The sequence below is a fragment of the Pongo pygmaeus genome, chromosome X (assembly GCF_028885625.2).
Source record: "Pongo pygmaeus isolate AG05252 chromosome X, NHGRI_mPonPyg2-v2.0_pri, whole genome shotgun sequence".
Lineage (NCBI taxonomy): Eukaryota > Metazoa > Chordata > Mammalia > Primates > Hominidae > Pongo > Pongo pygmaeus.
Genome location: NC_072396.2, coordinates 3,412,719 through 3,426,815, shown reverse-complemented (window position 1 = coordinate 3,426,815; position 14,097 = coordinate 3,412,719). Strand labels below are relative to the sequence as shown.

General features: G+C 46.1%; 1 protein-coding gene across 5 annotated transcripts in view; it reads left to right on the top strand.

Moving 5' to 3' along the window:
* Window positions 1-14,097, top strand: part of LOC129025077 (cAMP-dependent protein kinase catalytic subunit PRKX-like) — a 306,342-nt gene that overhangs the window by 34,054 nt on the left and 258,191 nt on the right. For 4 of the 5 annotated variants that reach the window (XM_063660078.1, XM_063660080.1, XM_063660076.1 and 1 more), the window contains exon 2: window positions 4,535-4,604. The gene's annotated coding sequence lies outside the window, so the exon portion shown is untranslated. Of the gene's footprint in view, window positions 1-4,534; window positions 4,605-14,097 lie in introns of those variants that run through there. The other variant, XM_063660079.1, reaches the window with a different exon arrangement.

Below are 14,097 nucleotides of genomic sequence, written 5' to 3'. Positions count from 1 at the left end.
TGAACCCAGGAGGTGGAGGTTGCAGTCAGGCAACATCCTGCCATTGCACTCCAGCCTGGGGGACACAGCCAGACTCCATCTCAAAAAAAAAAAAAAAAAAAAAAAGACTTACACAGAGAAAGCCTGAAGCCCACAAGAGCAATTAGCAAAAGGAACCCTGACATAACAAATAGGGTGATGTCATTAGCAACCAGGTAGTTAAGCTCAGGGGATGTTATGTGTCATAAACTTGAAAGCTGCATTGGCCACGAGCAACACAAATGTAGGTGCTAATCACAGATAGTTGGTGGGCATTTCAAACTTTCTCTTCGTATCTATGGATACCCAAAACAGTGTGCTTCCATTTAGAAGGCTTCCATTGGGAGGCTGAGACAGGAGGATTGCTTGAGTCCAGGAGATCGAGATTAGCGTGTTCCTCCCTTCCTCCCTTCCTCCCTCTCTCTCTTTTTCCTCCCTCCCTCCCTCTCTCTCTTTTTCCTCCCTCCCTCCCTCCTTTCTTTCTTTTTTCTTTTCTTTCTCTCTCTCTCTCTCTCTGTCTCCCTCCCTCCCTCCCTCTCCCTCCCTCTCCCTCCCTCTCCCTCTCCCTTTCCCTCTCCCCCTGTCTCTCTCTCTCTCCCTCCCTCCTTCCCCTCCTTCCTCCTCCTCTCTTTCTTCTCTTTCTTTCTTTTGAGATGGGGTCTCGCTAAGTTTCCCAGGCTGGTCTGGAACTCCTGGGCTCCAGTGATCCTCCTGCTTCAGCCTCCCAAAGTGCTGGGATTACAAGCATGCATGAGCCACTGTGCCAGGCCTATTTTCCCTTTCCTGCTATTTCCTCCCAGCTAACGCGCTTTTAAAATTTGATACAAATTAATTTTTCTTTTTTTGTCTTTTGTTCAAATAATGATTTGATTTCTGTTCTCTGTCTGGGTCGCTTCAATAACGTGGATACCTACACATAGTTTTATCAGTGAAGGTCATTGACATAATCAGTGTGTTATGAGAACAAAGATAGGCCCTCATTTAAGCTGCTCCGTTACTCATTTTATAAGTCAAAGAAGGAAGAGGACAGCGTCCTCTGTTTTCAGATGGCTGTTGAAGTGAGTCAGAGTGACGGTGAGCAGCATGCATTGAATTCTAGCTGGAAAGAGGGTTTTTAGGCCTGCCTTTGAGCTTGCCCTGAATGAATAAGGCTGGAAACCTATAGGCCCTGGAGAACATTAATGAGGAATCTGCTTTCCCTGACAGCTCCTTGATAAACGAAATGATGGATGTGCAGCATGCAGCCCTGAGCAAAGGCCTGGCAGCTCTGTGGCTGAGCCCTAGAGGGCTGAGCTGGGCCAGGGCTCCCAGCAGTTTGTTCAGGAGCACTGAGAGCCACAGCAGGTGCTGATCCAGCTCTTGCCTTCTTCGCAAGTATCTGACAAGTCTGCAGAGACCGCAGGAGCCTGGCTGCTCCTTGAGTTCACTGTCTTGGAGCAAGCCTGTAGGGGAATCACATGCCCCCCGACTCTAGTGCCCATTGGGGACAAGGAGGAGGGAGTTTCCCTGTTTGCAGTTAGGGTTTGCGTGCTGTCTGCGAGCTTGGTTTCCCCTTTGAGTTGCACAGTGCTGAGATCTGAGCCCAAGGCAGTTGGGACATTAATGATGAGACAGGAGGCTTTGCTGTGTTCCACATCTATCAGGCTGCTTTGCCCAGGGAGACGCCCCCCTTGCTTGGGGTCTTGGGCTTGGGTAGGGGTTCTGGAATGTCTCCCCTCCAGCAGGCTCTGCCTCCTTGGCTCCCTTGATGCAGAGAGCAGTGCAGTGGCTTTTTTGAGGAGCAGCCCCTGTGGAGGCGCTCATGGGTGACAGGCTGTGGCTGAATGGTGGACAGCCCTGGTCACTGACATTAACATGGTGCAATAGAGCCTTCTTACGTGTTCCTTGGTTCCCACTGCCCTTTCTCATGGTTGGGTGTCCTGATTGTCTGTGGCTAGACTATGCCAACGTGATCAGTGTCCTTCCCAGAACCCCTGAAAGAGGGTCATAGATTGAGATGTTTGTCACCACCCCTGTCCATTGCAGAGTCACATACATGCTAGAGACCCGCTCGCCCTTGATGCGACCTGAGGACCTCACCCGCTAGTCATTACGGGGAGGGGAAAGACAATCAAAAGATGAAAGAGAGTGCTGTCCCTGGTAATGGAAGTTACTCGTCATTGTACCAGTGGGCAGCCACATAGGGATAGGTCGGAGGAGAAAGGGTTTGAAAGAGTGAATAAAAAACGCTGATGTTTGTGAGGCCGAGAGAGGAACAGAACTATTACTGCTGGTCAAGGGGGCCATCCAATTAAAATGTTCGCATCCTGTTTCAGCCACAAGCTGGCCAAGATCATCACATAAAGGGACAAACGTTGACCCCAGAAAGAACGCATGGTCATCTTGAGTCAAGGCTGTTTGATTTGATGTCAGAATTCTTAAGAGCTGCTCTGGCTAGGTGCAGTGGCTCATGCCTGTAATCCCAGCACTTAGGGAGGCCGAGGCAGGTGGATCACCTGAGGTCAGGAGTTCGAGACCAGCTTGGCCAACATGGTGAAACCCCGTCTCTACTAAAAATACAAAAATTAGCCGGGCGTGGTGGCAGGCACCTGTAACCCCAGCTACTTGGGAAGCTGAGGCAGGAGAATCTCATTTGAACCTGGGAGGTGGAGGTTGCAGTGAGCTGAGATCGGGCCATTGCACTCCAGCCTGGGCAACAAGAGCAAAATCCTGTCTCCAAAAAAAAAAAAGAACTGCTCTTGGCTGGGTGCCGTGGCTCACACCTGTGATCCCAGTGCTTTGGGAGGCTGAGATGGGAGGATTGCTTGAGCCCAGGAGTTCAAGATTAGCATGGGCAACATAACAAGACCCCATCTCTTAAAAAAATTAGCCGGGCATGGTGGTGTATGCCTGTGGTCCCAGCAACATGGGAGGCTGAAGCAGGAGGATCACTTGAGCTCAGGAGTTGGAGGCTGCAGTGAGCCATGATGGCACCACTGCACTACAGCCTGGCCAGCAAAGGAAGACCCTGTCTCAAAAAAAAAAAAAAAAAAGAAAAAAAAGAAAAAAAAGCATCCGGGTGCGGTGGCTCACACCTGTAATTCCAGCACTTTGGGAGGCCGAGGCGGGCAGATCACCTGAGGTCAGGAGTTCGAGCCCAGCCTGGCCAACATGATGAAACCCCGTCTCTACTAAAAATACAAAATATTAGCCGGGTGTGGTGGCGGGTGCCTGTAATCCCAGCTACTCGGGAGGCTGAGGCAGGAGAATGGCTCGAACCCAGGAGGCGGAGGATGCAGTGAGCCGAGATCATGCCACTACACTCCAGCCTGAGCAACAAGAGCAAGACTCCGTCTCAAACAAACAAAAAAAAACTACTCTCCAAACAGAACCTGCACCTACCCAATTGTGGTGGGTGCCCCTCCTGGGGCTCCTGCAGTAGCGGTGGTGTGGGAATTGAGAATCTTTCAAGTGCTGTGAGGGAGCTGAGACACTGAGTGTGGCAGGGCCCTGTGCCCAGAGCATGCACAACCCATCCTAACATCTGCCAGGGAAGGTGGGGGATTTCTGTGCATTGCTTTTCAACCAGAAAGGTAATTTTGTTCCCCAGGGGACACTTGGCAATGTCTGGAGACAGTTTTGGTTGTCACACTGGGTTGAGGAGTGCTACTGTCATCTAATGGATGGAGAGCAGGGATACTGCTGAACATCCCACAGTGCACAGGGCGGCCTCACAACAACCAAGACCACCTGGCCTCAAATGTCAGTAGGGCTAACATCCAGAAGCTCTGCGAGTCTGTGGGAAGCCCTGGATGCCCCAATCCTCTTTCATTTTCTTCTCACCACGTAGGACAGTTTAGCTGGACAGTACACAGGACTGTTTCAAGGGGTCATGAGAGGAGACCTCATAGCATAAGGGTCAAGTACAAGGACTTTGCAGTCAGACTGACGTGGGTTTCAGTCCCCACCCATCCTAGTGGTGCGACCGAGAGCAAGTTGGGCATAGTAACATCTGTCTTGATTGACTTTGGAGTTTGACAGGCAATACATGCAAAGTTCTCTATTCCCATGTCACTCAGAGTGAGTGTGCAAAACATACTATTGTTGGCATCCATCGTCATAAGAGTCACTGTGAACATGGGTGAGCTTAGCACCTTGTGGCACTGGGCTGTGGTGAGGGACTCAGCTTGATGATTGAGTTTGGGCCTCAGTGAGATGGCAAAGCTATGCTTCTCTTGCTCCTTGGACCATGGTGACCTGTGAGGACCCCTGGGGGCTGCCTTCTCCACTGTTGCAGTTCAGGGAGCTAATGCCAAAGGCTACTGCAATGGTGGACTCTGGGGTCCCCCTGGTGACAAGGAAGGGACTTTTGAGCTTTGGAATGCCCTGGGCCGAGTCTTGCCACCTGCAGGTTTGTGAACCTCATCATGCCTTGTTTTTAGCACAACAAAATGGGATAATACTGACTTTATTATTGACGTACTATTATGCTGTTTTCAGGTATGTGACACTGCTGCTATTTTACTGTTTCTTCCAGATTTCCGTGAGGGTGGAAGAAAATCATACCATATCGGATGCCTCGCAGAGCACCAGGCCCACCGTGAAAGGTACAGCAAATTTTACTTCCCTCTTCTTGACTTGTTGGAAATTCTTTCCTGTGAGATTTCCTCCCCTCCGCCCTCCGCCCCTTCTCCCATAGCCTATAGCCTCCTCTGGGAGTTCCTTGGATAATTTTGTTGCCTTATAGCTTTGCAATTTCCAGTATGGTAGCCATGGGCCACATGTGGCTGTGGAGTGCTTTGAAATGTGGCCAGTCTAGATTGAGATGCCTTGTAGAAGTATAAAATACACACCAGATTTCAAAGACTTAGTTCAAAAAGAAAGAAAGCAAGATCTTATTGATAATGTAATACAGTTTACATGTTGAAATGATGACTTGGATACGTGGAGTAAAATAGAATGTATTATTAAATGTAACTTCACTTGTTTTCTTTTGACATTTTTTTGTGGACCCAGAAAATTGATAGACAGGTGGATCTCCTTCACACTTACACACTTGTCTTGCTCAAGACCAGCCCTGCTTCCTCACTGGCTGCTCAGTCAAATGCCTCCTCCAGTTTAAGCTGTCCATCACGGGGCCACCCATTATGTGTCCATCTCATCTTCTCTGCTCAGTGCCTGTGCAGGCAGCTGGTGTTCCTGCTCCTCCCGCCCAGCTTTGCTTATGATGCTAGTCTTGAGTGCAGGCTGCTGAGCTTCTCGCCTTTCTTCCCATACATGTAGAACCTCTCCTCCAGAAACATGGGGTACTTACCAGCTGGCAAGGAGCAGAACTGGGGTTCACATTCATTTCTGCCTTGCTCCAAAGCCATGTCCCTAATAGACTACTCTCTCCAATTGCTTCATGGATGTAAACACATAGTAAGTTCCTAGAGGGCAGGGACCATTTTTATTTCTTTCATCTCTGCTGTTCAAGACCTTTCTAAAGCTTTTTTGAAAGAATTAAGATTTCTAGTCTCTTGCCCTTCCACTTGCTGCTATGTGAAGACACAGTGTTCCTCCCCTCTGCCCTCTGGATGCTACAGCGACAAGGTGCCATGTTGGAAGGAATCAGAGAACATCCCTCACCAAATAATCAATCCTGCTGGTGCCTTAATTGTGAACTTCTCAGCCTGCAGAACTCGCGAAGGTCATCACCATGTAGGCTGACTGATCTTGGACTTCCAAGTCTCCAGAACTCAAATCAGTGAATTTAAAAACATTTTACGGAGGGCAGGGCCAAGATGGCCAACTAGAAGCCACGGTGTTCGGAGGCTCCCATCAGAAAAGACCATAATAAGCGTGTGAATCCTTCATCAGCAACCAAGGTATCCGGGTTCTCTCATCAAAATTGACTAGAAGGCTGGCGTGACCCACAGAGAGAAGGAAGAACAGTGTGGTGTGGCGGCCCACCTGAGAGTCACATGGGGAAGGGGAACCCCCTCACCCCAGATAAGGCAGGCGGTGAGTGAGCGCGCTACCCAGCCGGGGAAACTGCTTTTCCACAGAACTGTGAAACCCACGGATTGGAAGATCCCACTTGTGAACCCATGCCACTGGGGCCTCACGTCCCAGCCCCGGAACACACAGATTCTTACAGCCTCTCAGCTGGAATCTGCTTAAGCTTACCAAACTCCTCGGGAAGGGGTGACCAGTACCAGCTGCAGCTGCCTGCTGTCTAAGCCCTTTGAACTCCCGCAGGGAGGGGTAGCAGCCAGCACTGTCACTGGCAACTGCCTAACATGTTAAGCTCCGTGGACAGGGGGAAGGGTGGCACCCATTTCTATAGCTACAAGCTACGCTTTTCCCCTGCTAGAGCCAGGGAGGCTGGACAGCTTGGTCCCAAGACTTGTCCCCACAGCCCAACACACTGGCTGTGGCAGTCTGCGGCTAGAGTGCCTCTTCAGGCCCAATCCCGACCCATCCTTTCTTAGTTGGGGTGTGTGTGGGGGGGCTTCCCTGCAGGATCTCCAATAACTCCAGCCAGAGGCTAAGGGACAGAATTCGGATCTCCTGGACCTCAGCCCATAGGGGAGGGGTGGCCACAGTCTCTGCTGACCAGCAGACTTAGCTTTTCCTCCTGGTAGTTCCAAGGAATCTGGACGGCCCAGACGAGTGGGTTTCCCCCAAGCAAAACACACCCTCTCCACCAAGAGACAGAGTGCTCCATTAAACAGGTCCTGCTCCCTGTGCCACCCAACTGGGTGGTGAGAGCCTTCAACAGGGCTTGTCAGATACCCTATACAGGAACGATCCTACTGGCATCAGGTTGGTGCCCCTTGAGGTCAGAGGTCCCAGAAGAAGGAGTAGGCACCCATCTTTGCTGCTCTCCAGCATCCTTGAATGACATCTTCAGGCATGGGAGTGAATCAGATGTGAATAAGGCCTGAAGGTGAACCACCAGCAAACTGCAGCAGCCCTACAGAAGAGAGACTGGACTACTGAAAGAAAAACAAGCAGAAAGTGACAACAACAGCATCAACAACAACAATCAAATAAAAGGTCCCCACAAAAATCTCATCCAAGGGCAGCAGCCTCAAAGACTGAAACTAGACAAACTTACGAAGATGAGAAAGAATCAGTGAAAAAATGCTGAAAACCCAAAAGGCCAGAGTACCTCTTCTCCTCCAAATTATTACAACGTCTCTCCATCAAGGGCACAGAACTGGACGGAGGATCAGATGGATGAATTGACAGAAGTAGGCTTCAGAAGATGGGTTATAAAAAACTACAATGAGGTAAAGGAGCATGTTCTAACCTAATTCAAAGAAGCTAAGAACCTTGATAAAAGGTTAGAGGAATTGCTAACTAGAATAACCAGTTTAGAGAGGAACATAAGCAACCTGATGGAGCTGAAAAACACAGCACGAGAACTTTGTGAAGCACACACAAGTATCTTGAAGCATAAACAAGTATCAACAGCTGAATCGACCAAGCGGGAGAAAGGATATCAGAGTTTGAAGACCACCTTACTGAAATAAGACATGCAGACAAGAATAGAGAAAAAAGAATGAACAAAGCCTACCAGAAATATGGGACCTCATAAAAAGACTGAACCTATGATTGAGTGGAGTACCAGAAGGAGATAGGGAGAATGGAAACAAGCTGGAAAACACACTTCAGGATATTATCCAGGAGAACTTCCCCAAACTACCAAGACAGGCCAACCTGCAAATTCAGGAAATGCTGGGAACACCATTAAGATACCCTATGAGACGATGAACCCCAAGACACATAATCATCAGATTCTCGAAGGTCAAAAGAAGGATAAAACTAAGGGCAGCCAAAGAGAAAGGCTAGGTCACCTACAAAGGGAAGCCCATCAGACTGACAATGGACTTCTCAGCAGAAACTCTACAAGCCAGAAGAGATTGGGGGCCAATATTCAACATTCTTAAAGAAAAGAATTTTCAACCCATAATTTTATATCCAGCCAAACTAAGCTTCCTATAAAATCCTTTCCAGACAAGCAAATGCTGAGGGATTTTGTTACCACCAGGCCTGCCCTGCAGTGTCTCCTGAAAGAAGCACTAAATATGGTAAGGAAAAACTGGTACTAGCCACTGCAAAAACACATGAAAATATAAAGACCAATGACACTACAAAGGAACTGCATCAACTAATGTACAAAATAACCAAATAGCATCATGATGACAGGATCAAATTCACACATAACGATATTAACCTTAAATGTAAATGGGCTAAATGCCCCAATTAAAAGATACAGACTAGCAAATTGGATAAGGAGTCAAGACTCATCGGTGTGCTGTATTCAGGAGACCCATCTTACATGCAAAGACACACACAGGCTCAAAATAAAGGGATGGAGGAAAATTCACCAAGCAAATGGAAAGCAAAAAAAAAAAAAAAAAGCAGGGGTTGCAATCCTAGTCTCTGACAAAACAGACTTTAAACCAACAAAAATAAAAATAAAAACAGACAAAGAAGGGCATTACATAATGGTAAAGGGAACAATTCAACAAGAAGAACTAACTATTCTAAATATATATATATATGCACCCAATACAGGAGCACCCAGATTCATAAAATAAGTTCTTAGAGACTTAGACTCCCACACAATAATAGGGGGAGACTTTAACACCCCACTGTCAGTATTAGACAGGTCAGTGAGACAGAAGATTAACAAGGATATTCAGGACTCGAACTCAGATCTGGATCAAGTAGACTTAGTAGAAGTCTACAGAACTCTCTACCCCAAATCAACAGAATATACATTCTTCTCAGTGCCACATGGCACTTATTCTAAAATCAACCACACAATTGGAAGTAAAACACTCCTCAGCAAATGCAAAAGAACCGAAATCATGACAGACAGTCTCTCAGACCACAGTGCAATCACGTTAGAACTCAGGATTAAGAAACTCATTCAAAACCACATAATTTCATGGAAATTGAACAACCTGCTCCTGAATGACTCCTGGGTAAATAATGACATTAAGGCAGAAATCTAGTAGTTCTTTGAAACCAATGAGAACAAAGAGATAATGTACCAGAATTTCTGGGACACAGCTAAAGCAGTGTTAATAGGGAAATTTATAGCACTAAATGCCCACATCAGAAAGCTAGAAAGATCTCAAATCAACACCCTAGCATCACAATTAAAAGAGCTAGAGAGGCAAGAGCAAACTAATCCAAAAGCTAGCGAAAGGTAAGAAATAACTAAGATCAGAGAAGAATCGAAGGAGATAGAGACACAAAAAAACCCTCCAAAAAATCATTGAATCCAGGAGCTGGTTTTTTGAAAAAATTAACAAAATAGATAGACTGCTAGCTAGACTAATAAGAGAGAGAAGAATCAAATAGACAATAAAAAACGATAAAGGGGATATTACCACTGACCCTACGGAAATACAAACTACTATCAGAGAATACTATAAACACCTCTATGCAAATAAACTAGAAAATCTAGAAGAAATGAGTAAATTCCTGCATGCATACACCCTACCAAGACTAAACCAGGAAGAAGTTGAATCCCTGAATAGACCAATAAGCTCTGAAATTGAGGCAGTAATTAATAGCCTAGCAACCAAAAAAAGCCCAGGACCAAATGGATTCGCAGCTGAATTCTACCAGAAATACAGAGGAGCTGGTACCACTCCTTTAGAAACTATTCCAAACATTTGAAAAGGAAGAACTCCCTAACTCATTTTATGAAGCCAGCATCATCCCAATACCAAAACCTGGAAGAGACACAGCCAATATCATACTGAATGGGCAAAAGCTGGAAGCATTCCCTTTGAAAACTGGTACAAAACAAGGATGCCCTCTCTCACCACTCCTATTCAACATAGTATTGGAAGTTCTGGCCAGGGCAGTCAGGCAAGAGAAAGAAAGAAGGGGTATTCAAATAGGAAGAGTGGAAGTCAAGTTGTCTCTGTTTGCAGATGACGTGATTTTGTATTTAGAAAACCCTATCATCTCAGCCCAAAAACTTCTTGAACTGACAAGCAACTTCAGTGATGTCTCAGGATACAAAATCAATGTGCAAAAATCACAAGCATTCCTTTACACCAACAGTAGGCAAGCAGAGAGACAAATCATGAGTGAACTCCCATTGACAATTACCACAAAGAGAATAAAATACCTAGGAATACAAGTAACAAGGGATGTGAAGGACCTCTTCAAGGAGGACTACAAATCACTGCTCAAGGAAATAAGAGAGGACACAAACAAATGGAAAAACATTCCATGCTCATGGATAGGAAGAATCAGTATCATGAAAAGGGCCATATTGCCCAAAGTAATTTATAGATTCAATGCTGTTCCCATTAAACTACCATTGCCATTCTTCACAGAATTAGAAAAACCTATTTTAAATATCATATGGAATCAAAGAAGATCCCGTGTAGCTAAGACAATCCTAAGCAAAAAGAACAAAGCTGGAGGCATCATGCTACCTGACTTCAAACTATACTACAAGGTTACAGTAACAAAAACAGCATGGTATGGGTACCAAAACAGACATACAAACCAGTGGACCAGGACAGAGACCTCAGAAATAACACCATACATCTGTAACCATCTGATCTTTGACAAATCCGCCAAAAACAAGCAATGGGGAAAGGATCTTATTCAGTAAATGGTGCTGGGAAAACTGGCTAGCCATATGCTGAAAACTGAAACTGGACCCCTTCTTTACACCTTATACAAAAATTAACTCAAGATAGATTAAAGACTTAAATGTAAAACCCAAAACCATAAAAAGCCTAGAAGATAACCTAAGCAATACCATTCATGACATAGGCATGGGCTAAGAGTTCATGACTAAAACACCAAAAACAATTGCAACAAAAGCCAAAATTGACAAATGGGATCTAATTCAACTAAAGAGCTTCTGCACAGTAAAAGAGACTATGATCAGAGTGAACAGGCAACCTACAGAGTGGGAGAAAACTTCTGCAATCTACCCATCTGACAAAGGTCTAATATCCAGAATTTGCAAGGAACTTAAACATATTTACAAGAAAAAAAAACCCATCAAAAAGTGGGCAAAGGATATGAACAGACACATCTCAAAAGAAGACATTTACACAGCTAACAAGCATGGTAAAAAGCTCAACATCACTGATCATCAGAGAAATGCAAATCAAAACCTCAATGAGATACCATCTCATGCCAGTCAGAATGGCGATTATTGAAAAGTCAGGAAACAATAGATGCTGGCAAGGCTGTGGGGAAATAGGAACGCTTTTACACTGTTGGTGGGAATGTAAATTAGTTCAACCATTGTGGAAGACAGTATGGCGATTGCTCAAGGATCCAGAACCAGAAATACCATTTGACCCAGTAATCCCATTTCTGGATATATACCCAAAGGAATATAAATCATTCTGCTATAAAGATGCATGCACGTGTATGTTTCTTACAGCACTATTTACAATAGCAAAGACATGGAACCAACCCAAATGCCCATCAGTGATAGACTGGATAAAGAAAATGTGGCACATATGCACCATGGAATACTATGCAGCCATAAAAAGGAATGAGATCATGTCCTTTGCAGGGACATGGATGAAGCTGGAAGCCATCATCCTCAGCAAACTAGCACAGAAACAGAAAAGCAAACACCGCATGTTCTCACTCATAAGGGGGAGTTGAACATTGAGAACACATAGACAGAGAGAGGGGAACAACACACACCAGGGCCTGTTGGGGAGTGGGGATGAGGGGAGGGAACTATGAGGGTCAGTAGGGATGGTGCTACTAATTAGGTAGTAGGGTGCTGCACCACCCTACTAATTAGGGTGGTGTAGCAAACCACCATGACATACATATACCTATATAACTAACCTGCACGTTCTGCACGTGTATCCTGTTTTTTTTTTTTTTTTTTTTTTTTTGAAAGAAAAAAAAAAAAGCCGGGCGTGGTGGCTGACGCCTGTAATCCCAGCACTTTGGGAGGCCAAGGCAGACGGATCACGAGGTCAGGAGATCGAAACCATCCTGGCTAACACGGTGAAACCCCGTCTCTACTAAAAAAAAATACAAAAAATTAGCCGGACGTGGTGGCGGACGCCTGTAGTCCCAGCTACTTGGGAGGCTGAGGCAGGAGAATGGCATGAACCCGGGAGGCGGAGGTTGCAGTGAGCTGAGGCGACAAAGCGAGACTCCGTCTCAAAAAAAAAAAAGAAAAAAAAAAGATTTCTAGTACATTGCCTGAAAGAACGCTTGGATGAAGTCAGACACATGGGTAGTATGAGACCCCAGATAGCATCATTTTGTATGTATAGAATCGCTTTTTTTTTTTTTTTTGGAGTCAGGGTCTCACTCTGTCACCCAGGCTAGAGTGTAGTTATGTGATCATGGCTCACTGGAGCCTTGATCTCCTGGGCTCAAGTGATCCTCTTGCCTCAACCTCCCGAGTAGCTGGGACTACAGGCACACGCCACCACACCTGGCTAATTTTTGTATTTTTTGTAGAGGTGGGGTTTTACCATGTTGCCCAGGCTGGTGTCGAACTCTTGGGCTCACGCGATCGGCCCACCTCGGCCTTTCAAAGTGCTGGGTTTACAGGTATGAGCCACTGTGCCTGGTCTAGAATTGCTTTTAGTGGATGATTTTTTGCTGTCACTGTTAATGGCGTGCATTTTCTGAGTTATCAGAGATGGCCCTGCATGCTGCGAGTCTGTGTCGACTGTACTGTTGGCTGTGTGTGTGGAGGGCAGGAAAGTGCCGTCCTTGCTGTAACTTGTGTTATGAATGATACGGACACTGTGAGTTGCTTCTAGAGAGCTACACCCTCACTTCTGTGTCAGCAAATGAAGGCCCAGGAACTGACAGCGTTCCCTCTAGCTTTAATTGCGGTATAATCACCACACCCTAACATCTCTTGTTTTACTTTTGGCAACATCTAGAGTTTGGTTGTCACAGCTGACGGGGTGGGGGTGCTACTGGCATTGGGTGGGTAGAGGCCAGGGATGCTGCTGGGCATCCTACACTGCCCAGGACAGCCCCCCACAAATTATCCAGCCCTAAATGTCTACAGTGCCACAGGTAAGAAATCCTGGACCGTAGTGTAGACAGATTTGACTGGAGTGGAGAAATTGTATCCTGGGGTAAGTGGGATTTGGATTGCAGTTAGTGCGGAGCTTGTGTGTGTGGAACGCCTTGGACACTGGACTAATCCAAGAAGTTGGATGGGGAGGAGGGGGGCTTTTTCTTTAGGTCCTGGAAACCATTAAAAACCTTTGAACAGGTGCTTTAGAAAGACAAAACTGGCATCTGTCTGAAGGATGGATTACAACAGGCACCAGCAGACTGTGGCCCACGGGGCCGTGTCCAGACTTGGCACACAACCACGCCCATTCATTCATGGGTTGTCTCTGGCTGCTGTGATGGTTAACTTTATGTGTCAACTTGGCTAGGCCGTGGTATTCCGATATTCGGTCAGGTACTTAGGAATGTTGTTGTGAAGGTATTTTTTAGATGAAAGAAACACATCAGTAGACTTTGAGTAAGGCAGATGACCTCCATAATGTGGGTGGACCTCATCCAATCAGTTGAAGGCCTTAGAAAAAGACTGAGGTCCGCCAAAGAGGAGGGAATTCTACCAGTATCCTGCCTTTGGATTTGAGACTGTGACGTCTGCGCTTCCCTGGGTCTCTGGCCTGCTCTGGAAAGGTTGGGCTTGCCGGCCTCCACAATTGTGTGAACCAGTTCCTTAGAATCTGTCCATCTGTCCATCTGTCCGTCCATCCATCCATCCATCCATCCACGCACGCACACATAAACAAACCGTATTGGCACTGTTTCTCTGGACAGCCCTGACTAACATCATTGCTTTCTTGCCACAGCAGCCAAGTTGAATACGTACTTGTAAGTACAGGGATTGTGTGGCCCACAAAGTAGAAAATATTTACTCTCTGGCCCTTTACAGAAAAAAGGCCAAGCATTGGATTTGGTAAGTGAAGTCCTTCCATGAAGTCCTTCCATGGAACTGAGAAGTGCTGAGTCAGTACTCATGGGAGTTAAAACAGAGAAACTGTAAAAGCCAAGAGGGCTCAGGATGGTGATAATCACGCTCTTTCATTCTTTTCCCCT